The 26276-nt window shown below is 49.3% G+C and overlaps 1 pseudogene; it reads right to left on the reverse strand.

Annotated features, from left to right (window-relative positions):
* Window positions 1-8797: 8797 nt before the first annotated feature.
* Window positions 8798-8936, reverse strand: LOC125526153 (annotated as a pseudogene).
* Window positions 8937-26276: the final 17340 nt, after the last annotated feature.

Here is a 26276-nt window from a genome sequence, read left to right on the forward strand (position 1 = left end):
AAAGGGGGGGAGTCCTACTCCCAGAAGGAGTAGGACTCCTCCTGGCGCGCCACACCTTGGCCGGCCGGCCCCCCTCCCTTGAACCTTTATATACGGAGGCAGGGGCACCCCTAGAGACACAAGTTGATCCACATGATCATATTCTTAGCCGTGTGCGGTGCCCCCTTCCACCATAGTCCTCGATAATATTGTAGCGGTGCTTAGGCGAAGCCCTGCGACGGTAGTACATCAAGATCGTCACCACGCCGTCGTGCTGACGGAACTCTTCCCCGACACTTTGCTGGATCGGAGTCCGGGGATCGTCATCGAGCTGAACGTGTGCTAGAACTCGGAGGTGCCGTAGTTTCGGTGCTTGATCGGTCGGGCCGTGGAGACGTACGACTACATCAACCAAACGCTTCCGTTGTCGATCTACAAGGGTACGTAGATCATACTCTCCCCTCTCGTTGCTATGCATCACCATGATCTTGCGTGAGCGTAGGAATTTTTTTGAAATTACTACGAAACCCAATAGTGGCATCCGAGCCTAGGTTTTATATGTTGATGTTATATGCACGAGTAGAACACAAGTGAGTTGTGGGCGATATAAGTCATACTGCTTACCAGCATGTCATTCTTTGGTTCGGCGGTATTGTTGGACGAAGCGGGCCGGACCGACATTACGCGTACGCTTACGCGAGACCGGTTCTCCCGACGTGCTTTGCACATAGGTGGCTTGCGGGTGACAGTTTCTCCAACTTTAGTTGAACCGAGTGCGGCTACGCCTGGTCCTTGCGAAGGTTAAAACAACACCAACTTGACAAACTATCGTTGTGGTTTTGATGCGTAGGTAAGATTGGTTCTTGCTTAAGCCCGTAGCAGCCACGTAAAACATGCAACAACAAAGTAGAGGACGGCTAACTTGTTTTTGCAGGGCATGTTGTGATGTGATATGGTCAAGACATGATGCTAAATTTTATTGTATGAGATGATCATGTTTTGTAACCGAGTTATCGGCAACTGGCAGGAGCCATATGGTTGTCGCTTTATTGTATGCAATGCAATCGCGCTGTAATGCTTTACTTTATCACTAAGCGGTAGCGATAGTCGTGGAAGTATAAGATTGGCGAGACGACAACGATGCTACGATGGAGATCAAGGTGTCGCGCCGGTGACGATGGTGATCATGACGGTGCTTCGGAGATGGAGATCACAAGCACAAGATGATGATGGCCATATCATATCACTTATATTGATTGCATGTGATGTTTATCTTTTATGCATCTTATCTTGCTTTGATTGACGGTAGCATTATAAGATGATCTCTCACTAAATTATCAAGAAGTGTTCTCCCTGAGTATGCACCGTTGCGAAAGTTCTTCGTGCTGAGACACCACGTGATGATCGGGTGTGATAGGCTCTACGTTCAAATACAACGGGTGCAAAACAGTTGCACACACGGAATACTCAGGTTATACTTGACGAGCCAAGCATATACAGATATGGCCTCGGAACACGGAGACCGAAAGGTCGAGCGTGAATCATATAGTAGATATGATCAACATAGTGATGTTCACCAATGAAACTACTCCATCTCACGTGATGATCGGACATGGTTTAGTTGATTTGGATCACGTAATCACTTAGATGATTAGAGGGATGTCTATCTAAGTGGGAGTTCTTTAAGTAATATGATTAACTGAACCTAAATTTATCATGAACTTAGTACCTGATAGTATCTTGCTTGTTTATGTATGATCGTAGATAAATGGCCCGTGCTGTTGTTTCATTGAATTTTAATGCGTTCCTTGAGAAAGCAAAGTTGAAAGATGATGGTAGCAATTACACGGACTGGGTCCGTAACTTGAGGATTATCCTCATTGCTGCACAGAAGAATTACGTCCTGGAAGCACCGCTGGGTGCCAGGCCTGCTGTTGGAGCAACACCAGATGTTGTGAACGTCTGGCAGAGCAAAGCTGATGACTACTCGATAGTTCAGTGTGCCATGCTTTACGGCTTAGAACCGGGACTTCAACGACGTTTTGAACGTCATGGAGCATATGAGATGTTCCAGGAGTTGAAGTTAATATTTCAAGCAAATGCCCGGATTGAGAGATATGAAGTCTCCAATAAGTTCTATAGCTGCAAAATGGAGGAGAACAGTTCTGTCAGTGAGCATATACTCAAAATGTCTGGGTATAATAATCACTTGATTCAAATGGGAGTTAATCTTCCAGATGATTGCGTCATTGACTGAATTCTCCAATCACTTCCACCTAGCTACAAGAGCTTCGTGATGAACTATAATATGCAAGGGATGAATAAGACTATTCCCGAGCTCTTCGCAATGCTGAAAGCTGCGGAGGTAGAAATCAAAAAGGAGCATCAAGTGTTGATGGTCAACAAGACCACTAGTTTCAAGAAAAAGGGCAAAGGGAAGAAGAAGGGGAACTTCAAGAAGAACAGCAAGCAAGTTGCTTCTCAAGAGAAGAAACCCAAGTCTGGACCTAAGCCTGAAACTGAGTGCTTCTACTGCAAGCAGACTGGTCACTGGAAGCGGATCTGCCCCGAGTATTTGGCGGATAAGAAGGATGGCAAGGTGAACAAAGGTATATGTGATATACATGTTATTGATGTGTACCTTACTAATGCTCGCAGTAGCACCTGGGTATTTGATACTGGTTCTGTTGCTAATATTTACAACTCGAAACAGGGACTACGGATTAAGCGAAGATTGGCTAAGGACGAGGTGACGATGCGCGTGGGAAACGGTTCCAAAGTCGATGTGATCGCGGTCGGCACGCTACCTCTACATCTACCTTCGGGATTAATATTAGACCTAAATAATTGTTATTTGGTGCCAGCGTTAAGCATGAACATTATATCTGGATCTTGTTTGATGCGAGACGGTTATTCATTTAAATCAGAGAATAATGGTTGTTCTATTTATATGAGTAATATCTTTTATGGTCATGCACCCCTGAAGAGTGGTCTATTCTTATTGAATCTTGATAGTAGTAACACACATATTCATAATGTTGAAACCAAAAGATGCAGAGTTGATAATGATAGTGCAACTTATTTGTGGCACTGCCGTTTAGGTCATATTGGTGTAAAGCGCATGAAGAAACTCCATACTGATGGACTTTTGGAACCACTTGATTATGAATCACTTGGTACTTGCGAACCATGCCTCATGGGCAAGATGACTAAAACGCCGTTCTCTGGTACTATGGGAGAGAGCAACAGATTTGTTGGAAATCATACATACAGATGTATGTGGTCCGATGAATATTGAGGCTCGTGGCGGATATCGTTATTTTCTCACCTTCACAGATGACTTAAGCAGATATGGGTATATCTACTTAATGAAACATAAGTCTGAAACATTTGAAAAGTTCAAAGAATTTTAGAGTGAAGTTGAAAATCATCGTAACAAGAAAATAAAGTTTCTACGATCTGATCGTGGAGGAGAATATTTGAGTTACGAGTTTGGTGTACATTTGAAACAATGCGAATAGTTTCGCAACTCACGCCACCCGGAACACCACAGCGTAATGGTGTGTCGAACGTCGTAATCGTACTTTACTAGATATGGTGCGATCTATGATGTCTCTTCTGATTTACCGCTATCGTTTTGGGGTTATGCTTTGGAGACGGCCCGCATTCACGTTAAATAGGGCACCATCAAAATCGTTGAGACGACGCCTTATGAACTATGGTTTGGCAAGAAACCAAAGTTGTCGTTTCTGAAAGTTTGGGGCTGCGATGCTTATGTGAAAAAGCTTCAACCTGATAAGCTCGAACCCAAATCGGAGAAATGTGTCTTCATAGGATATCCAAAGGAGACTATTGGATACACCTTCTATCACAGATCCGAAGGCAAGACTTTTGTTGCTAATTCGGAAACTTTCTGGAGAAGGAGTTTCTCTCGAAAGAAGTGAGTGGGAGGAAAGTAGAACTTGACGAGGTAACTGTACCTGCTCCCTTATTGGAAAGTAGTACATCACAGAAAACTGTTTCTGTGACACCTACACCAATTAGTGAGGAAGCTAATGATAATGATCATGAAACTTCAGAACAAGATACTACTGAACCTCGTAGATCAACCAGAGTGAGATCCGCACCAGAGTGGTACGGTAATCCTGTTCTGGAAGTCATGCTACTAGATCATGATGAACCTACGAACTATGAAGAAGCGATGGTGAGCCCAGATTCCGCAAAATGGCTTGAAGCCATGAAATCTGAGATGGGATCCATGTATGAGAACAAAGTATGGACTTTGGTTGACTTGCCCAATGATCGGCAAGCAATTGAGAATAAATGGATCTTCAAGAAGAAGACTGACGCTGACGGTAATATTACTGTCTACAAAGCTCGACTTGTCGCAAAAGGTTTTCGACAAGTTCAAGGGATTGACTACGATGAGACCTTCTCACCCGTAGCGATGCTTAAGTCTGTCCGAATCATGTTAGCAATTGCCGCATTTTATGATTATGAAATTTGGCAGATGGATGTCAAAACTGCATTACTGAATGGATTTCTGGAAGAAGAGTTGTATATGATGCAACCGAAGGTTTTGTCGATCCAAAGGGAGCTAACAAAGTGTGCAAGCTCCAGCGATCCATTTATGGACTGGTGCAAGCCTCTCGGAGTTGGAATAAACGCTTTGATAGTGTGATCAAAGCATTTGGTTTTATACAGACTTTGGAGAAGCCTGTATTTACAAGAAAGTGAGTGGGAGCTCTGTAGCATTTCTGATATTATATGTGGATGACATATTACTGATTGGAAATGATATAGAATTTCTGGATAGCATAAAGGGATACTTGAATAAGAGTTTTTCAATGAAAGACCTCGGTGAAGCTGCTTACATATTAGGCATAAAGATCTATAGAGATAGATCAAGACGTTTAATTGGACTTTCACAAAGCACATACCTTGACAAGATTTTGAAGAAGTTCAAAATGGATCAAGCAAAGAAAGGGTTCTTGCCTGTGTTACAAGGTGTGAAGTTGAGTCGGACTCAATGCCCGACCACTGCAGAAGATAGAGAGAAGATGAAAGATGTTCCCTATGCTTCAGCCATAGGCTCTATCATGTATGCAATGCTGTGTACCAGACCTGATGTGTGCCTTGCTATAAGTCTAGCAGGGAGGTACCAAAGTAATCCAGGAGTGGATCACTGGACAGCGGTCAAGAACATCCTGAAGTACCTGAAAAGGACTAAGGATATGTTTCTCGTATATGGAGGTGACAAAGAGCTCATCGTAAACGGTTACGTTGATGCAAGCTTTGACACTGATCCGGACGATTCTAAATCGCAAACCGGATACGTGTTTACATTAAACGGTGGAGTTGTCAGTTGGTGCAGTTCTAAACAAAGCGTCGTGGCGGAATCTACATGTGAAGCGGAGTACATAGCTGCTTCGGAAGCAACAAATGAAGGAGTCTGGATGAAGGAGTTCATATCCGATCTAGGTGTCATACCTAGTGCATCGGGTCCAATGAAAAATCTTTTGTGACAATACTGGTGCAATTGCCTTGGCGAAGAAATCCAGATTTCACAAGAGAACCAAGCACATCAAGAGACGCTTCAATTCCATCCGGGATCTAGTCCAGGTGGGAGACATAGAGATTTGCAAGATACATACGGATATGAATGTAGCAGACCCGTTGACTAAGCCTCTTCCACGAGCAAAACATGATCAGCACCAAAGCTCCATGGGTGTTAGAATCATTACTGTGTAATCTAGATTATTGACTCTAGTGCAAGTGGGAGACTGAAGGAAATATGCCCTAGAGGCAATAATAAAGTTATTATTTATTTCCTTATATCATGATAAATGTTTATTATTCATGCTAGAATTGTATTAACCGGAAACATAATACATGTGTGAATACATAGACAAACAGAGTGTCACTAGTATGCCTCTACTTGACTAGCTCGTTAATCAAAGATGGTTATGTTTCCTAACCATGGACAAAGAGTTGTTATTTGATTAACGGGATCACATCATTAGTTGAATGATCTGATTGACATGACCCATTCCATTAGCTTAGCACCCGATCGTTTAGTATGTTGCTATTGCTTTCTTCATGACTTATACATGTTCCTATGACTATGAGATTATGCAACTCCCGTTTACCAGAGGAACACTTTGTGTGCTACCAAACGTCACAACGTAACTGGGTGATTATAAAGGAGCTCTACAGGTGTCTCCAAAGGTACATGTTGGGTTGGCGTATTTCGAGATTAGGATTTGTCACTCCGATTGTCGGAGAGGTATCTCCGGGCCCTCTCGGTAATGCACATCACTTAAGCCTTGCAAGCAGCAACTAATGAGTTAGTTGCGGGATGATGTATTACAGAACGAGTAAAGAGACTTGCCGGTAACGAGATTGAACTAGGTATTGGATACCGACGATCGAATCTCGGGCAAGTAACATACCGATGACAAAGGGAACAACGTATGTGTTATGCGGTCTGACCGATAAAGATCTTCATAGAATATGTAGGAGCCAATACGAGCATCCAGGTTCCGCTATTGGTATGACCGGAGACGTGTCTCGGTCATTGTCTACATTGTTCTCGAACCCCGTAGGGTCCGCACGCTTAAGGTTTCGATGACAGTTATATTATGAGTTTATGCGTTTTGATGTACCGAAGGTTGTTCGGAGTCCCAGATGTGATCACGGACATGACGAGGAGTCTCGGAATGGGTCGAGACATAAAGATTGATATATTGGAAGCCTATGTTTGGATATCGGAAGTGTTCCGGGTGAAATCGGGATTTTACCGGAGTACCGGGAGGTTACCGCAACCCCCCGGGAGGTATATGGGCCTTAGTGGGCCTTAGTGGAAGAGAGGAGAGGTGGCCAGAGATGGGCCGCGCGCCCCTCCCCCCCTTGGTCCGAATTGGACAAGGAGAGGGGGCCGGCCCCCCTTCCTCCTCTCTCTCCTCTTCCCCCCCCCTCCACGAATCCTATTCCAACTAGGAAAGGGGGGGAGTCCTACTCCCAGAAGGAGTAGGACTCCTCCTGGCGCGCCACACCTTGGCCGGCCGGCCCCCCTCCCTTGAACCTTTATATACGGAGGCAGGGGCACCCCTAGAGACACAAGTTGATCCACGTGATCATATTCTTAGCCGTGTGCGGTGCCCCCTTCCACCATAGTCCTCGATAATATTGTAGCGGTGCTTAGGCGAAGCCCTGCGACGGTAGTACATCAAGATCGTCACCACGCCGTCGTGCTGACGGAACTCTTCCCCGACACTTTGCTGGATCGGAGTCCGGGGATCGTCATCGAGTTGAATGTGTGCTAGAACTCGGAGGTGCCGTAGTTTCGGTGCTTGATCGGTCGGGCCGTGGAGACGTACGACTACATCAACCAAATGCTTCCGTTGTCGATCTACAAGGGTACGTAGATCATACTCTCCCCTCTCGTTGCTATGCATCACCATGATCTTGCGTGAGCGTAGGAATTTTTTTGAAATTACTACGAAACCCAACATGGATGCGCCGGCCAAGAGAGCTAGACCAACCTCAACAATGTGCCTATGTTTTCTTTCGGCAGATCCATTCTGCTGATGAGCATGAGGACAAGAAATTTGGTGAGAGATGCCAAGAGTTTGGAAAAACGAGTTTAATTTTTCGTATTCCCCTCCTCAATCGGATTGAACGGCAATGATTTTGCTATTAAACTTTCGTTCAACGAGAGCTTGGAAGTTTTGAAACACTTGAAAAACCTCGGATCTTTTTTTAAGTAAATAGATCCAAGAATACTTGCTATAGTTATCAATGAAGCTAACATAGTAAGTATGCCTACCAACAGAACTTGGAGCAGGACCCCAAACATCAGAAAAGATAAGTTGCAACAGTTTGGTAGAAATACTCATGGAAATTGGATAAGGTAATTGATGGCTTTTAGCCTTTTGACAAGAATCAAAAATTGTTTCAACATCACGCTCTCCAACATATGGGAGCTTATTCTTCCTAAGCAATCGTTCAACTAAAGAAAAGGATGCATGCCCTAGTTTATCATGCCACCTTGTCGAGGAGATTTTGGTGACACCATAAGCTTGCTTATTTATTCTTCTAAACTCTGGAATCAATGGGTAAAGCCCGCGAACACATCTACCTCGGTAGCGCACCTTTCTCGTTGCCCGATCCTTGATCAAAAAGAAAAAGGGGTGAAACTCGAGAAAGACATGATTGTCAATGGCAATACGATGAACGGAGAGTAGATTTTTAGATGCACTAGGGACATGAAGAATTTTTCTTAGATGAATCTTTCGGTGAGGGGTTTGGAAAACTGAATGACCAACATGTTTAATCCTCATACCTGATCCACTTGCTGTATGTATCTGGTCTTGGCCGCGGTACTTCTCCCTCATAGTCACTTTTTCAAGTTCACCGGTGATGTGATTTGTAGCGTCACTATCAACATACCAGTTTGTATCAACCCTGTATGAGGCTTCTGCAGCACCATCGACCTTCTCATCTTGCGAGGATTCTCCTTCATCCTCATCAAACCGGTACCAGCAATCCCTTGCTGAGTGACCGATCTTGCCGCAGATTTGACACTTGACAGCGTCGGGGCGGCTCCTGGAGTTGTTGTGACGACCCTTGTTGTTGGTGTAGGAGGGCCACCCACGAGAGGCATTGTTGTTGGAGTTGCCGCTGCCGCTGTTCTTTCCCTTGTTGCGCGGAGGGCCACGGTAGCCGCGTGAGCCACCACGACCACCACGAACGGCGGCGTTAGCGGAGCTCTTGAACCCGGCGTTGTTGCCAGCACCATGAAACATAGCAATGCGCTAGTCGAAGTTGCTTACTTGAGCGAACAGATCATCGATCGTGACCGGTTCTTTGCGGGCGTCGAGTGCCGACACCAGCGGCTGGTACTCCATATCCAGCCCTGCCAGGATGTAGGAGATGACTTCATCATCATCCAGCGGCTTGCCAATGGCCGCCAGTTCGTCGGCGAGGGAGCGGATGTGGGCGTAGTAGGCGCCTACCGTTTGCGTGCCCTTTTGCGCGTTGGAGAGGGCGATCCTGATGTTGTTGATGCGAGGTCGGGACTGGGACGAGAACATGCTCGCCACAGCAGTCCAGAGCTCATGCGCCTTGCGGATCGAAGTCACCTGGATAAGAACTTCTCGAGAGAGATTGATCAATAGATGGCCAAGTACCTGCTGATCTTCCTTTACCCAGACTTGGTGTAGAGGGTTCGGGACGGCTTTCTCCTTGCCATCTTTATCCTTGGTGACGAGGAACTTCTCCGGTTCCTTGATGGATCCGTCGACGTAGCCAAACAGGCCAGCGCCGATGAGCTGGGGCGTGATCTGAGCACGCCAGAGGACATAGTTCGTCCTGGTGAGCTTCTCTGTTACCTGACCATGGATGGTGGATATAGGAGCGACGGCGGAAGACGACATGGTTGGAGCTAGGGTTTAATGGATGCTAGATGTTGTGGAAGAAGGGGGCTCTGGTTACCATGTAAAGATGCGATAAACGTCTTGCCTCGGTACGAGGGGACGTGGTTCGTGTTTATAGGCAGGGGCGCAGATCCCTGTAGCACATACAGGAGATAGAATACATCTTGGAGAAGAAGAAAGAGAGAGATAGAGTTAGCCGCGGTTAAGCTAGTTATCTAGGCCAACAAACTACCAAAATATCTCCAAGAGATCCACCACGTTACAACGTTGCACTATATGCACTGAACCTGAACCTTATATATTTAACAGAACCAACATGTTTCTGCCTTGTCGGCATGACATGGGATCTACACTGTCGAATTGGTGTTGACACGTTGCCACCAAGCGTCGCTAGCTTCACACGCTTCGGTGACCGCATCAACCCGCTTGCTATCGTCGACGGTTGTCGTCTGATCTTCTTTATACGGCCACTTTTCAAGACTTCGGGAGAACCAAGCTTCAAGTTGTATGCATACAACCCCCTGACCTGCGACCTAGAGGGCCTTCTTGATAGGAAAGGCTTGGTGGCCAACAATAGCATGGTCTTGAGGCATGCTGCACTATATGAGGAAAGTGTTGCCTCGCCTGGGCAGCCACACAAGGACATCATCTCCGCCATGTCATTGGTGCTACGCTTACTGCCGTTCAAAACCCTCATTAGGCTTAGGTTGGTTTACCGGAGTTGGTGTGTGATGATCGACAACAGGGACTTCCACGGGGGTAAAAAGCACACATGTTGCTTCTATCATGATTAATTTTCTGTGGCTTCACTATTCAGAAACAAGGTATATAATCTGGTCGTTATTATAAATTTTCTGATTTGAACAGGTTTGTATTTTTTGGTTGTAAAGGAGATAATATTACGGCTCTCAGGCAGGTACATCCAACTTGTTTAAGTGCCTGCTTGGATGGACTCCGAAGGGACTTTGGACTGGCATCCAACTAACCGTTGCTCCTGGATTCTTTCAAACAACCTTCTTTCTCGTGATCACAAGTTTGATAGTTTTTGTTGTGTGTATCTTCAGATAGCTAAAATTCTTCCTATTTAAAAAATAATCTTCCTATGCAAAAAATAATAGTTAATACTGTTACCTCCATCTAGAATTAGTTGCCTCAAATTTGTCAAGACAAGGTATCTAACACTAAAATGTGTCTAGATGTTATTTTAGGTCTGAGGTAAAATTAGCCATAGAGTATAAATTATCAGTTTGTCTAATTCACATCTAGATAGTTTTTTAAGGATGTCACATCTAAACTCCCACAAATATATAATGCAACAACAATAAACAAAAAAAATTAGAACAAAAAAAAATAAACCACAAATAGAGTGGACATCAGCTTAGATGTGACATAGTTATGTCACATCTAGATGTGTCCTAAACAGACTCATAAATTATTGGATCACAAACATTTAAGTCCCATGTTAACTAAGCTAGAAGAATATTCTTTAGAAAGAAGCCATCATGGCTAGCTTTATTAAACTCAAATAACAGCTACATCGTTTGTAAGAAAATTAACGATAAACTCCATGGGCGGATCAAACCAAATCAAAGGCTAGTTTTGACGACCCGGCTAGCTAGCACATCCGCTACTATATAAGATTCCCTATTACAAAACTCGACACAAGCCTTCTCGAACTCACTTAAATCTCTATGATAGTCTTCTAGAATAGGGGCTACAACCATAAAGTATCATCCCAACCGATTGACCAGCTTCAAGCCTCCATACAATGTTGCGGCCTCCGCTGAAACGACATTGGAACATGCACTAATTTTGCTCTTGCCGCTGCCAAGAATGCCCCACTATGATCCCGAATCAGCGCCGCAAGACCCTGTAAATTCAACTTCGGAAAAAGAAGCATCAACGTTTAGAATAATCTGGCCCAAGATCGCCCTTCTCCACTGATTTAGGCGTAGGGGTGTTGCCGGTATCCCTGCAGCCCAGACGAAGTTCAATACCAAAGACTGAATCGCTGGCCCCGTACGTACTAGTGTTAGGACATCTTCTGCTCTGACAATGCATCGCCTCTGCCACCATAGGTACCAGCAGGTACTGATGAAGACATGTACCTAGGATAGAGGCACGGACCTGGCCAAGGAGCCCTACCCTAGAATATCTCTAGGGGAAGTCATCTTTTAATCGACTTGACGGACTCAAGACATTCGACGGACTCAAGACACTTGATAAAGAAGCTATCACTCGACCATGAAGCTAACCACTCGACCGCCTGAAGACCTATAGTCACTTCGCAGGCAAACGGTCAGCTGTTAAGTAGTCTTTATGGTCATTATAGCACTTTATTAGGGGCGTTACCAGTAACGCCCAACCTTAAATGTACCTTAAACCCTGCATTACTAAGAGCAGGAGGGGGCCGGCGAACTCTATATAAGCCATCCCCCTCCTCAGTATGAAGGGTTCGCACCCCTGTTATTCACACGCCAGTAATTCAGTCGACCGCCTCCGGGCACCGAGACATAGGGCTGTTACTTCCTTCGCGAAGGGCCTGAACTCGTACATCTTGGTGTGTTTATAACTTCCCAATAGCTGAGATCTAGCCTCTCCATACATATCCCCTACATCACTGTCAGAGTTAGAACCACGACAGTTGGCGCCCACCGTGGGGCAGGAATCTTAGCGCCTGATTGGAGAAGTTGCGATTTTTTCGACCCCTTTGATCATGTTTTCGTGCGGAGTTTTGGTGGAGGGCTGCGAGATCCGCCTCGGCGCGCTCACGTTCATCGCCGACGACTCCGCCTGACTTCAGAAGGCGCCACTCGACGTCGACGCGCTCCCCGTTCGCGGTGCGACGCATTTCCGCGCATGCGTTCGTGGCGTCCTCCTGCGGCAGCCGTCGACCCAGTATCGGTCGGCTCCCGTATCGTCTCCCCGCTCTGTCTCCCACCGGCGCAAGCGCTCCGGTCGGTCGAGACTTCAGAGGTGGGTGAGGCACGCCGTGGCTCGCCAATCGGCCGCCCCGCAAGTCGCGGCAATCGAGCCCGACGAATCCCTCTGCGGCCTGTTCGACTGGCTCCGCGGAGACCACATCCGAGTGCGACAGTAGCGACCCCGCGGCTGAGATCCTGGCGGTCGATGGAACGCACGGTCCTCCCGGTTTCCCTCGCGCTGATGGAGGCGCGGGTGGGGGCGACCCGTCGCACCCCTACGATGAGTATCTCCCCGAACCTCTCATATCATCACAGCGAGAGGAGCTTCGCCGCCAGAACACGGACGCCCTCCGCACCCCTATCGTCGGAGAGTCCCCCGAGGCCCGGGCCTTGGAGGACGCGCGCTTGGCTAATTTGGCCGAGCGCACTCGACTGGAGAATCTCCAGCGAGCACTCGACGAGCAAGCGCGTCGGCGGGCTCCCGAGTCTAGTCGACGCCAGCTCTTCCCGCCGACGCAGGTATATCGAACCCCAGTTCAGAATTTGGCCGCTGCGGCCCATATAGCAGAACCGATTCAGCCCTCCCAGTCGGAGGCTGGCAGGGGCTTGTTGCAGATCAGGGCGTTGCTCCGGGCGGCGGGAAACCAGAATTCCGCTGTTTCTCAGTCGCGGAATAGGATCCACAGTCAATCCGTTGCAACAGATACAGTCCAGTCGGCTCACAGCCCGAGGTCGTCCCCGAGGCGTGAGGGACATGGTGACCGGCATGATCAGTACAGAAGGAATGAACAGTATGATCACCGATCCGATCGTGATGATCGACGTCGAGTGCCAACCCCTCCCCCGAGGAGTGGGTCATATGCGCCTCGACATCAAGATGACAGGCGCCCTCATAGCATTGGACAGAGGATTCCAGTCGACCCCAGGGGCCCAGGCTTTGACGCGAGGTCTGTCCTCGTTCAAGGCTTGGTTGACAGGAACAGGGCTCATCGGGAAGGCCAGAGCAGAGATGCGCCCGCCAGCAGCAGAATACGTGTTTCAGGGCCAGAGTGTTTCAGTCGAGCCATCAGAGCCGCAGTGATTCCTCCCAATTTCAGGCTGGCAACTGGAATCAGCAAGTTCACCGGTGAATCTAAGCCTGACACTTGGCTCGAAGATTATCGAGTGGCTGTACAGATTGGCGGTGGCAATGATGAGGTGGCCATCAAGCATTTTCCCCTCATGTTAGAGGGCTCAGCCAGAGCGTGGCTAAATCAGTTGGCACCCAGCAGCATTTACACTTGGGAGGACCTCTCCCGAGTGTTTATCACAACCTTTGAAGGAACATGCAAGCGACCTGCAGGCCTTACAGAGTTGCGGTCTTGCGTGCAGAAGCCGAACGAAACTCTGAGGGAATACATTCAGAGGTGGATCACACTGCATCACTCGGTTGAGAATGTGCCAGACCATCAAGCAGTTTGTGCCTTCAAGGAAGGTGTTAAATACAGAGAGTTGAATCTGAAGTTCGGTCGAACTTGAGAGATGTCTCTGAATCGGATGATGGAGATTGCCACCAAGTACGCTAATGGTGAAGACGAGGACCGACTCCGGAGTGGCAAGCACAAGGCAGTCGCCCAAGAAACCGGAGGAAACTCCAGTCGGAAACAGAAGCGGAAGGCCGAGCCAGCCGCTCCTGGGGAGGCCCTGGCCATAGCCCAGGGAAACTTCAAGGGAAAACCCAAGGGCACCTGGAAGCCCAAGAAAGTCAAGGATCAAGATGGAAATGATGTTTTGGATCTGCCATGTCACATCCACACCAAGAAAAATGAAGAGGGTAATTTTATTTACCCAAAGCATACCACTCGACAGTGCCGGCTCCTAATCCAGCAGTTTCAAAGCAAACAGCCCAAGGATAAGGAAAAAGAGTCGGACAGAGTCGAGGACAAGGAAGACAGTGACGATGGATACCCCCAAATCAATTCCACCCTGATGATTTTTGCTGACGTCGAAAGCAAAAATCGACTGAAAGTCATTAACCGTGAGGTGAATATGGTTGCTCCGGCGACACCCAGTTATCTGAAGTGGTCTCAGACCGCCATCACATTCGACCAGTCCAATCACCCTACGCACATTGCCACCCCTGGGAGGCAAGCTTTGGTGGTCGACCCAGTTTTCGAAGGCACTCGACTGACCAAAGTCCTGATGGATGGTGGCAGTGGCCTGAACATATTGTATGCTGAAACATTGAAAGGGATGGGCATTCCGATGTCCAGGCTCAGTGCCAGCAACATGAGCTTCCATGGAGTCATTCCTGGAAAGAAAGCCGAGTCACTCGGCCAGATTGCTCTCGACGTGGTTTTCGGTGATTCAAAGAATTACCGCAGGGAAAAGTTGACATTTGAGGTTGTGGACTTCGAAAGTGCTTACCATGCTATCCTGGGCCGGCCGGCTTATGCACGCTTCATGGCTCGACCATGCTACGTGTATCTCAAGTTGAAGATGCCCGGCCCCAGAGGTGTGATCACTGTTACCGGCAATAGGAAGAAAGCTGAGGAGTGTTTTCGGAAAGGATCGAAGATTGCTGACGCTCAGATGGCAGTTGTGTTGGGGAACGTTGCAGAAAACAAAAAAATTCCTACTCGTTTCACCAAGATCATCTAGGAGTTCATCTAGCAACGAGTCATTGGATGCATCTACATACCTTTGTAGATCGCGCACGGAAGCGTTCAAAGAACGGTGATGATGTAGTCGAACACGACGTGATCCAAATCACCGATGACCAAGCGCCGAACGGACGGCACCTCCGCGTTCAACACACGTACGGGACGGGAGACGTCTCCTCCTTCTTGATCCAGCAAGGGAGAAGGAGAGGTTGATGAAGATCCAGCAGCACGACGGCGTGGTGGTGGATGCAGGGCGTCACAGTAGCAGGGCTTCGCCTATACTACGCGAGAGAGACGTAACGGGGAGAGAGGGAGGCGCCAGGGGCTGTGGTATGAAGTCCCTCCTCTCCCACACTATATATAGGAGGGCCAAGGGGGGTGGTGCGCAGCCTAGGAGATCTGATCTCCTAGGTGCGGCGGCCAGGGGAGGATTCCCTCCCCCCCAAGGCACCCAGAGGTGCCTTCCACCACTTGGACTCCTCCCCCTTGGAAACCCTAGGCACATGGGCCTAGTGGGGCTGGTGCTCTTGGCCCATGAAGGCCAAGGCGCACCCCCTACAGCCCATGTGGCCCCCCGGGACCCCTCCGGTGGTCCCGGTACAATACCGATAACCCCGAAACTTGTCCCGATGGCCGAAACAGCATTTCCTATATATAATTCTTTACCTACGGACCATTCCGGAACTCCTCGTGACGTCCGGGATCTCATCCGGGACTCCGAACAACATTCGGGTTTCTGCATATACATATCTTCACAACCCTAGCGTCACCGAACCTTAAGTGTGTAGACCCTACGGGTTCGGGAGACAAGCAGACATGACCGAGACGACTCTCCGGTCAATAACCAACAGCGGGATCTGGATACCCATGTTGGTTCCCACATGCTCCACGATGATCTCATCGGATGAACCACGATGTCGAGGATTCAATCAACCCCGTATGCAATTCCCTTTGTCAATCGATATGTTACTTGCCCGAGATTCGATCGTCGGTATCCCAATACCTCGTTCAATCTCGTTACCGGCAAGTCACTTTACTCGTACCGTAATGCATGATCCCGTGACCAGACACTTGGTCACTTTGAGCTCATTATGATGATGCACTACCGAGTGGGCCCAGTGATACCTCTCCGTCATACGGAGTGACAAATCCCAGTCTTGATCCATGTCACCCAACAGACACTTTCGGAGATACCCGTAGTCTACCTTTATAGTCACCCAGTTATGTTGTGATGTTTGGTATACCCAAAGCACTCCTACGGTATCCGGGAGTTACATGATCTCATGGTCTAAGGAAAAGATACTTTGACATTGGAAAACTCCAGCAAACGAACTATACGATCTTGTGCTATGTTTAGGATTGGGTCTTGTCCATCACATCATTCTCCTAATGATGTGATCTCGTTATCAATGACATCTAATGTCCATAGTCAGGAAACCATGACTATCTATTGATCAACGACCTAGTCAACTAGAGGCTCACTAGGGACATGTTGGTGTCTGTTATTCACACATGCATTACGATTTCCGGATAACACAATTATAGCATGAATAAAGACAATTATCATGAACAAGGAAATATAATAATAATGCTTTTATTATTGCCTCTAGGGCATATTTCCAACAAGTTGTTGAGCTGCAAGAGTACCAGAAGACTGCTGATCCGAGTGAATTTCTACGAGCCAAGAAGCCTGCTTCAGAATCTGCTTTTCAGTCGTCCGGTGAAACTAAGACAGCTCACATTCACCCGACCAACCCCGACGCTGCTCCGACTCACATCTCAACGACGCTCGACTCCAAATAGGAAGAAGCGCTCATCCAGTTCCTCCGTGAGAACTGGGACGTCTTCGCATGCAAGCCTTCTGACATGCCTGGAGTTCCCAGGGGGCTGGCTGAGCATCGTCTACGAGTCGACCCAAAGTTCAAGCCCGTGAAAGAACATCTTCGACGGTCCGCCGTCCAGAAGAGGAAAGCTATTAGCGAGGAGGTGGCTCGGCTCTTAGCAGCGGAGTTCATCCGAGAGATTTACCACTCCGAGTGGCTCGCCAATGTTGTCATGGTCCCCAAGAAGGACAAGTCACTTCGCATGTGCATTGATTTCAAACATATCAATCGGTCCTGCCCGAAAGATCATTTTCCTCTCCCTCGCATCAACCAAATAGTCGACTCGACTGCGGGACGCGAGTGATTGTCTTTTCTAGATGCCTATTCCGGGTACCATCAGATCCGTCTGTATGGACCCGACGAGATCAAAACAGCTTTCGTCACTCCATTCAGATGCTTCTGTTACGTCACCAAGCCATTCGGCCTCAAGAACGCCGGAGCCACGTTCATGAGAATGATTCAGAAGTGTCTACTCACTCAAATCAGTCGGAATGTGGAGGCATACATGGATGATATTGTGGTCAAGTCACGGAAAGGTTCCGACCTGCGGGCTGACCTTGCTGAAACCTTTGCCAACCTTAGGAGGTATGATATCAAGCTCAATCCATCAAAGTGCACGTTCGGAGTTCCTGGTGGAAAGTTACTCGGTTTTCTCGTTTCCGAACGGGGGATCGATGCCAATCCTGAAAAAGCTGGCACCATACTCCGGATGAAGCGTCCTGTACGCGTGCACGATGTCCAAAAGCTTACAGGCTACTTGGCCGCTCTAAGTCAATTCATTTCTTGTCTCGGTGAAAAGGCGTTGCCTCTTTACCGATTGATGAAGAAGTCTGACAAGTTCGAGTGGACTCCAGAAGCTGACGCGGCATTTGCAGAGCTCAAAGCTCTGCTCTCCACCCAGCCGGTGCTTGCTGCCCCAATCAGCAAAGAGCCTCTGCTGCTTTACATTGCAGCCACAGGACAAGTTGTCAATACAGTACTTACGGTCGAGCGGGAAGAGGAAGGAAAGGCCTTCAGAGTTCAGCGCCCAGTCTATTATCTGTCTGAAGTTTTGACCCCCTCAAAACAAAGATACCCTCACTATCAGAAGCTTGTATATGGGATTTACATGACCACGAAGAAGGTTGCACATTACTTCTCTGACCACTCCATTACAGTCGTCAGCGACGCCCCACTGTCAGAGATTCTACATAACAGAGATGCAACTGGTCGAGTGGCTAAGTGGGCGATTGAACTCCTTCACTTAGATATCAAGTTTGAAGCGAAGAAGGCTATCAAGTCCCAAGCAATCGCAGATTTCATCGCCGAGTGGGTTGAACAGCAACTTCCGACTCAAGTTCACTCGGAACACTAGACCATGTTCTTCGATGGATCTAAGATGCTGAATGGTTCCAGTGCTGGGGTAGTTCTAGTCTCCCCCCGAGGAGATAAGCTCAGATATGTTCTCCAGATTCACTTCGATTCCTCCAATAATGAAGCAGAATATGAAGCACTTTTGTACGGGTTGCGCATGGCCATTTCACTCGGCGTCCGTCGCCTCATGGTCTATGGCGACTCAGACTTGGTGGTTAATCAGGTGATGAAGGAGTGGGACGTCAGAAGTCCGGCTATGACTGGTTATTGCAATGCAGTGAGAAAGCTAGAAAAGAAATTCGAGGGGCTAGAGCTTCATCACATCCCCTGACTGAAAAATCAAGCGGCTGATGATCTGGCAAAGATAGGCTCCAAGAGAGAAGCCATCCCCAGCAATGTGTTTTTGGAGCACATCCGCTCGCCGTCAGTTCAGGAGGATCCTTTCACAGAAGAAGCCCCGCAGCCGAAAAGTGCCACAGATCCGACTGAAGTCGAAGTTCCTGCTGTAGTCAACCTAATCATGGAAGTCTTGGCAATCACTCCCGACTGGACGATACCATACATCGCGTACATCCTAAGGAAAGAACTCCCAGAGGACGAGGAAGAGGCTCGACAGATCATCCGCTGATCCAAGGCCTTCACAGTCATAAAGGGGCAGTTGTATAGAGAAAGCGCGACTGGAATTGGTTAGAAGTGCATAGCACCAGAAGAGGGTCGGATAATCCTTGATGATATCCACTCGGGGACCTGCGGTCACCATGCGTCCTCTCGGACCATTGTGGCTAAAGCATACCGAGCAGGATTTTACTGGCCAAGAGCAAATGAGATGGCAAAAGAGATAGTCGACAAGTGTGGAGGTTGCAGTTCTACTCCAACATGTCACACAAGCCTGCATCAGCCCTGAAGACCATTCCACTCGTCTGGCCCTTTGCTGTCTGGGGTCTAGACATGGTTGGTCCACTGAGAACAAGCAGAAGTGGTTTCACTCATGTGCTTGTGGCAGTCGACAAGTTTACCAAATGGATTGAAGCTAAGCCTATCAAGAATCTTGATGCTTGCACTGCTATCAGTTTCGTCAGAGGGCTAACATTCAGATATGGAGTCCCGCATAGCATCATCACTGACAATGGGTCAAACTTCGATTCGGACAAGTTCAGAGCTTTTTGCGCCTCTCAAGGCACTCGAGTCGACTACGCATCGGTCGCCCATCCCCAGTCGAATGGACAAGCTGAAAGAGCAAATGGTCTGATTCTCAAAGGACTAAAGCCTCGACTGATGCGTGATCTCAAGCACGCGGCAGGTGCTTGGGTCGACGAGCTTCCGTCAGTTTTGTGGGGGCTAAGGACCACCCCAAACCGATCGACTGGAAGAACTCCATTCTTTCTGGTTTATGGAGCCGAAGCAGTTCTGCCAAGTGATCTTCTTCACAACGCGCCCCGAGTCGAGCTTTACACCGAAGATGAAGCAGAACAGGCCCGGCAAGACGCAGTCGACCTCCTAGAAGAAGAGAGGGAGATGGCCATGATCAGATCGACCATTTATCAGCAAGACTTGCGTCGATTCCACGCCCGGAATGTGAAGAGCCGAGCCTTCCAGGAAGGAGATTTGGTCCTCCGAGTGGATCAACAAAAACCACACAAACTTGCTCCTACTTGGGAAGGCCCATTCATCGTCACCAGAGTCCTCCACAATGGAGCATATCACCTCTACAATGTTGATCACCAGATCGACGAGCCACGAGCTTGGAATGCGGAACTACTCCGCCCCTTTTACACTTGAGTTCTCCCTTGATGTAATAAGAAAAAAAATATGCAGTTCATTTTTACCAAAGACAAGAGCGTCCCAATAATTTCTGTCACTCTTGTTTGCATATGAAATCCCCCAGTGGGTGACTTAGCTGCGAATCCGTTTCGCCTAAGTTTGAAAAATCCTACCGAGTGAAGAGCAATCCTCCCACTCGGGGGCTTAGCTGCAGTCCAGTACTCGCCTAAGTTCTCTCACTGAGAGACTTAGCTGCAGTCAGGCACTCGCCTAAGTTTGAAAAAATCCTACCGAGTGGAGAGCAATCCTCCCACTCGGGGGCTTAGCTGCAGTCCAGTACTCGCCTAAGTTCTCCCACTGAGAGACTTAGCTGCAGTCAGGCACTCGCCTAAGTTTGAAAAAATCCTACCGAGTGGAGAGCAATCCTCCCACTCGGGGGCTTAGCTGCAGTCTAGTACTCGCCTAAGTTCTCTCACTTAGAGACTTAGCTGCAGTCAGGCACTCGCCTAAGTTTGAAAAAAAATTCTTACCGAGTGGAGAGCAATCCTCCCACTCGGGGGCTTAGCTGCAGTCCAGTACTCGCCTAAGTTCTCTCACTGAGAGACTTAGCTGCAGTCAGGCACTCGCCTAAGTTTGAAAAAATCCTACCGAGTGGAGAGCAATCCTCCCACTCGGGGGTTTAGCTGCAGTCCAGTACTCGCCTAAGTTCTCTCACTTAGAGACTTAGCTGCAGTCAGGCACTCGCCTAAGTTTGAAAAAATCCTACCGAGTGGAGAGCAAACCTCCCACTCGGGGGCTTAGCTGCAGCCCAACGCTCGCCTAAGTGTTTAAAAATCCTACCGAGTGGAGAGCAAACCCCTCACTCGGAGGCTTAGCTGCAGCCCAGTGCTCGCCTAAGTACAAGACTTCCGAGTGAAGATCAAGATCCACTCGACGAATCAAACCATGAAGATATTCAATGAGAGATCAAGTTCAGATAAAGCCTAAAAGGTCCCAGACCTCAAAGTACTCGAGCCCTCGGCTCGGCAGAGTTTAACTGTAACAAGTCCACTCGGCATCCCGAGGCAAATTTAAGGCAGAGTTTAAACGGTTACAAATCCACTCGGCATTCCGAGGTAAAATTCAAGTTTTTTCACTCCTCAGGAGGAGGACTGGAAGAGGCGACGAACTCATCCAAGTCGATCCCATCGGCAATACGGGTGGCAGCGGCGATAAAAGTCTCCACGAAGTCTTGAAAGCTGTGCTTCTTGGTATTGGTAACTTGGATGGCCGCCAGCTTTTCTTCTCGCGCCTCCTTGCAATGGACGCGGACCAGAGACAGAGCGACATCGGCACCGCACCTAGCAGAAGATTTCTTCCATTCTGCCACTCGACCTGGGACTTCGTTAAGTCGAGCCATCAGAGACTCAAGGTCGTTCTGAAGCGTCGTCCCAGGCCAGAGTGAGGTGTCGATCCGCGACATCGCAACTTTCAGCCGAGCCAGATAGTCAACGACGCTGGCAGTACGAGACTCCAGACGGAGCACGTTCATTGCAGCCTCGTCCTTCACAAGAGAGTTAACAGGGTCCAAGCTTGGCTCCACTCGATTGGTCTCCTCTTCAAAGTTCTGGCAGAATTCTGCGAACACGACTCAAGAGTAAGACAGTGGCCCTACACAGGCTTGGTAAACTACAAGACAGTCGGGGCAGGGTAATTACCTTCGAGCATGATGAACAGCTTCTTGGCGAGTCCACCGAGATAAGCCTCCAGATCTTTTACCTTCCCCGCCAGCTCACCCGCCTTGTCGTGCAGAGCCATCTTCTCCTTCTTCAGGCGACTGGCGTCTTGATTAGCTGTCTCGAGAGCAGTTTTCAGTCTGGAGTACTCCTGTTCAAGAGTTCTGACCGAAGCCAGTTTCTCTTCTGCGAGCTTCGTTTTGCTCGAGGCCTCCTTCTGTGCCTCTGCAAGGTCTTGGTCCTTCTTCTTCAGAGCTTCCTCCAGTTTCTCTGCGGCGCGTCGAGTGGAACCAACATCAAGAATGGACAAGAAAGAAAAGCCACACGTTAAGAATGGAGAACCTCACCAGCCATACCTTTTGCTTCTTCTTGCGCCTTCTTCAAATTCTCCTGAGCAAGCTTCAAGTTAAGGTTGAGCTGGATCTGCTGATTCTCCAACTCAGTATAGCGAGCTACAAGTTCGCAAGATTTCTGTAAAAAGAAAAATCAGTCGACAGACGTCCAAGATAAGTTGCTTCCGAGTAACTAAGAGACAATGATGACGTTTCTAAGACCACAGCCGAATCAAAAACATTCGACAGTAGTCTCGGGGACTACACCCAGTGGGTGCACTCAGCGTGCCCCCACTGGTTCGATCAAAAAAAAGAGAAAAAGTCGACTGCCCGCAGTCGACCGGATATAGTTCCACTCGACCTGGCCCGACCAAACCGAGTGAAGAAATGCAGCTACAGCAACACAATGTAAAGACTACAGTCGACTGCCAGCAGTCCACCGTAGTCTCGGGGACTACACCCAGTGGGTGCACTTAGCGTGCCCCCACTCGTCCAAGAATTGGCAGACACACCCAGTGGGGGTACAGATGCAGATGCAAAAGATCTTCGGAAAAGAGACTCTCCAAACAGCATATCATAACAGACCAAGTGTTGAGTCGACTGACCTGGACGTTGCTCTGAAGAGCCGAACTCGCGTCATAGGCTGCTTGGCTGGCCTCCCGAGCCATCTTCACTTGCTCCATCATGATCCCCGCCTGGCGTATAGCCTCTTTCGCAGCAGCTGCTTGGTCCTCAGGGACGGGGTATGCGGCAAAAAGTGAAGACGGATCCGCAGTCGACGACGAGGGCCGCGCACTCGCTAGAGGAACGGCGAAGGTCACAGAAGCCCGAGTGGTGTCACCACCATCCCGAGCCACGGCCTCGGACGCCGGAGCGGATTGGGGGGTCTTGTCAGCCGACGCCCTCTTGTGCCTCCTCACTCTCAACGGACCGTTGTTGTCGTCATCCGGGAGGTCGATAACATGAGGAGGGGCTACAAAGGAAAAGTTCAATCGACCAGAGTTGCAATAAATGATCAGTTGACTCAACGCAAAACGTCAGTAATCGTACCAGGGTTGGAGGTAACAGCATCCTCCATCTCTTGGTCGTCGTCCTTGGCGGAGACCTCAGAAGTAGCAGCACTGCAAGCCTCGAAAGTCAGTCGGTTGGCTCAATGGATCGACCAAGGATCCGTCCACGGTCGACAAAGGAAAACAAGTTTTATTATTACCCGGAAATGGTAGGGACAGCTATCTTCATCTTGGGCAGAGCCTTGGGCGGCTTGGACAGCGTCGTGCGTGGGTGCTTGGGAACCTTCCCAGTCGGCGTAGGAGAAGAGGTCCGAGGGCGCTTCGACGACTGCCCAACAGGAGCAGTCGCCTTGCCACGCTCCCGCGCTGGTTCGTGTGTGTGCTTGGACCGCCCCTCGGGGCGAGGGGGTTCGACCTCCTCCTCCTCTTCGCTGGAGTCGACGTTGTCGTCTTCCTCTCCTTCACCGTCGGACTCCCACTCGCCTTGGTCGTCCCCACTCTCACCTCCACTCGCCTCCCCCTCCTCAGTTGGCTCCTGAGCCCCGTTGGGCGTCGAGTACATCTCGGTGGTCGCCTGGAAAGCAATAGACAAGGCGAAAGTCAATCGACCAACTCAAAGAAGACCAATGCAGAAAACAAGATTTCAGTCGGGAGCATGAAGGCATACCTGGTCCACTTCATATGAGTTGTCGAGTGGAGTTACCCTCCTGGCTCCTCGGGGGTTGTCTTTGTTCCCCGTGATGCTCGACAGCCACCCCGCCAGCATCTCGTCGGTGACCTCCTCCGGGTGGATCCGAGTGGTGTCATCGAGACCAGAGTACAACCACATCGGGTGGTCATGGGCCTGGAGTGGTTGGATGCGTCTCTGGAGGAAGACCTCCAGCAGGTCCATCCCAGTCACACCCTCACGGACAAGCTCGACCACTCGACCGGCCAACACTTTGACTTGGGCCCTTTCCTCCGGCGTCACTTTCAGAGAAGCGGGTTTTTCAGCTCGGTCGAGGGAGAAGGGAGGAAGACCAGTAGACTGTCCTGGGGTCGCCTGGTCCTGACAGTAGAACCAGGTCGACTGCCAACCACGGACCGACTCCGGGAAAGTAATGGATGGGAAACAGCTCTTCCCCCTCGTCTGGATCGCCAAGCCCCCGCACAACTGGATCACCTGCGTCCTCTCGTCACTCGACTTGGCCTTCTTGACCGATTGAGAGCGACAGGTAAAGATGTGCTTGAAGAGTCCCCAGTGGGGGCGGCAACCCAAGAAGGCCTCGCACATAGAAATGAAAGCGGCGAGGTATACGATGGAGTTGGGAGTGAAGTGATGGAGCTGCGCCCCGAAGAAGTTCAAGAAGCTCCGAAAAAGGGATGGGGTGGCAGAGAAAACTCTCGGTCGATGTGGGTGGCTAGGAGCATGCACTCACCATCGCGGGGTTGAGGTTCGATCTCTCCCCCCGGAAGACGCGCAGCTTGGTGGGGAATGACTTCCCCCTCGACCATGTCGTCGAGATCCTCTTGACGGAGCACCGACGGCATCCAGTCGCCCTGGATCCAACCTTTGGGCAGAGCGGTCCTAGAGGAGGATCCGCCCCGAGCAGACCTCTTCCCTTTCCCCGCCGCCGCCTTCTTCGCGCGCTCCAGAGCGGAGGTCTTGCCCTTCGTCATCATCGCCGGCGAAGTCTCGCACGGGCCTGCTGCGCTGGGGCGAGAACAGAGGTGGCGGAAGGACTTGTGAAGGGAGAGAGGAAGAAGAAAGGAGGAGAAGAGAGCGCACGGCTTGGAAACCCCGAGCCGGCCATTTATAAGGGGCCGCTTCCGAGTGGCTGACTGGTAGGCCCAGGCTATCCAGTCAAATCCCGCAGCAGACGCGCGCGCAGTACGTGGCAAAAAAGGCGACGCGGGAATCGAGGAGCTTCCGCTTTATCGCTTCCGATTACTACGGCCGCTCCCGTCCCGCGCGCTTCCCAAAATCCGAATCCCGCAACATCCGCGGGCCACAGAACAACTTGTCAAAACAGAAGACCCCGATCGCGCCGGCGCTCAGTATGTCACAGGCGAAGAAATTCACTCGACGAAAGGCCTGGAATGAATCAAGGCGACTGAAAAAGGTTGGCAACGTCATCCGTGACGATTGACCCAAAACGAGGCGCTCACGTAGCCCAAAAAGAACCAGTCGGAAAAATCTCCAACTCTTTCCCCACTCTAACCTCGATCCATTCGGGGGCTAATGATGAAGACATGTACCTAGGGTAGGGGCACGAACCTGGCCAAGGAGCCCTACTCTAGGACATCCCTAGGAGAAGTCACCTTTCAATCGACTTGACGGACTCAAGACACTCGACAGACTCAAGACACTCGACCAAGAAGCTATCACTCGACCATGAAGCCAACCACTCGACCGCCTGGAGACCTATAGTCACTTCGCAGGCAAACGGTCAGTTGTTAAGTAGTCTTTATGGTCATTATAGCACTTTATTAGGGGCGTTACCAGTAACGCCCAACCTTAAATGTACCTTAAACCCTGCATTACTGAGGGCAGGAGGGGGCCGGCGAACTCTATATAAGCCACCCCCCTCCTCAGTATGAAGGGTTCGCACCCCTGTTATTCACACGCCAGTAATTCATTCGACTGCCTCCGGGCACCGAGACGTAGGGCTGTTACTTCCTCCGTGAAGGGCGTGAACTCGTACATCTTGGTGTGTTTACAACTTCCCAATAGCTGAGATCTAGCCTCTCCATACATACCCCCCTACATTACTGTCAGAGTTAGAACCACGACAGGTACCCGCCACAATCTCTGAAATTGGACCGGATCCATGTATGCCCCTCGGACTGCCAGGTCACATACCAAGGACTCGATGATCACGGAGCCTGATTGATCAACCTTTAGCGCCTTCTCAATTAACCTCCTCAGCCCCAGTACCTCTCAAACCGAACATGCCCTATCACATTTGAACAAAACATGTGCTATGTCCTCGACTCTAGATTTACATATCGGGCATTGGGATGTGGTACCAATATGACGATTTGCTAGGACACATAAGTAGGTAATTGCATTGTGTAAACAATGAAGTTCTCTTCGGATAAAACCTCACACTGGGTAATCTATCTTTTCCATAATGGCCGACAGGCCACAAGTGGATCCCGAAACGTCGATGTGTACACTATTTTTTAACACATCACAGACACAGAATCTCATACATACACATATACACTCATCTCTATAAATGCTCGCACGCAGCATCT

The sequence above is a fragment of the Triticum urartu genome, chromosome 7 (assembly GCF_003073215.2).
Source record: "Triticum urartu cultivar G1812 chromosome 7, Tu2.1, whole genome shotgun sequence".
NCBI classification, from domain to species: domain Eukaryota; kingdom Viridiplantae; phylum Streptophyta; class Magnoliopsida; order Poales; family Poaceae; genus Triticum; species Triticum urartu.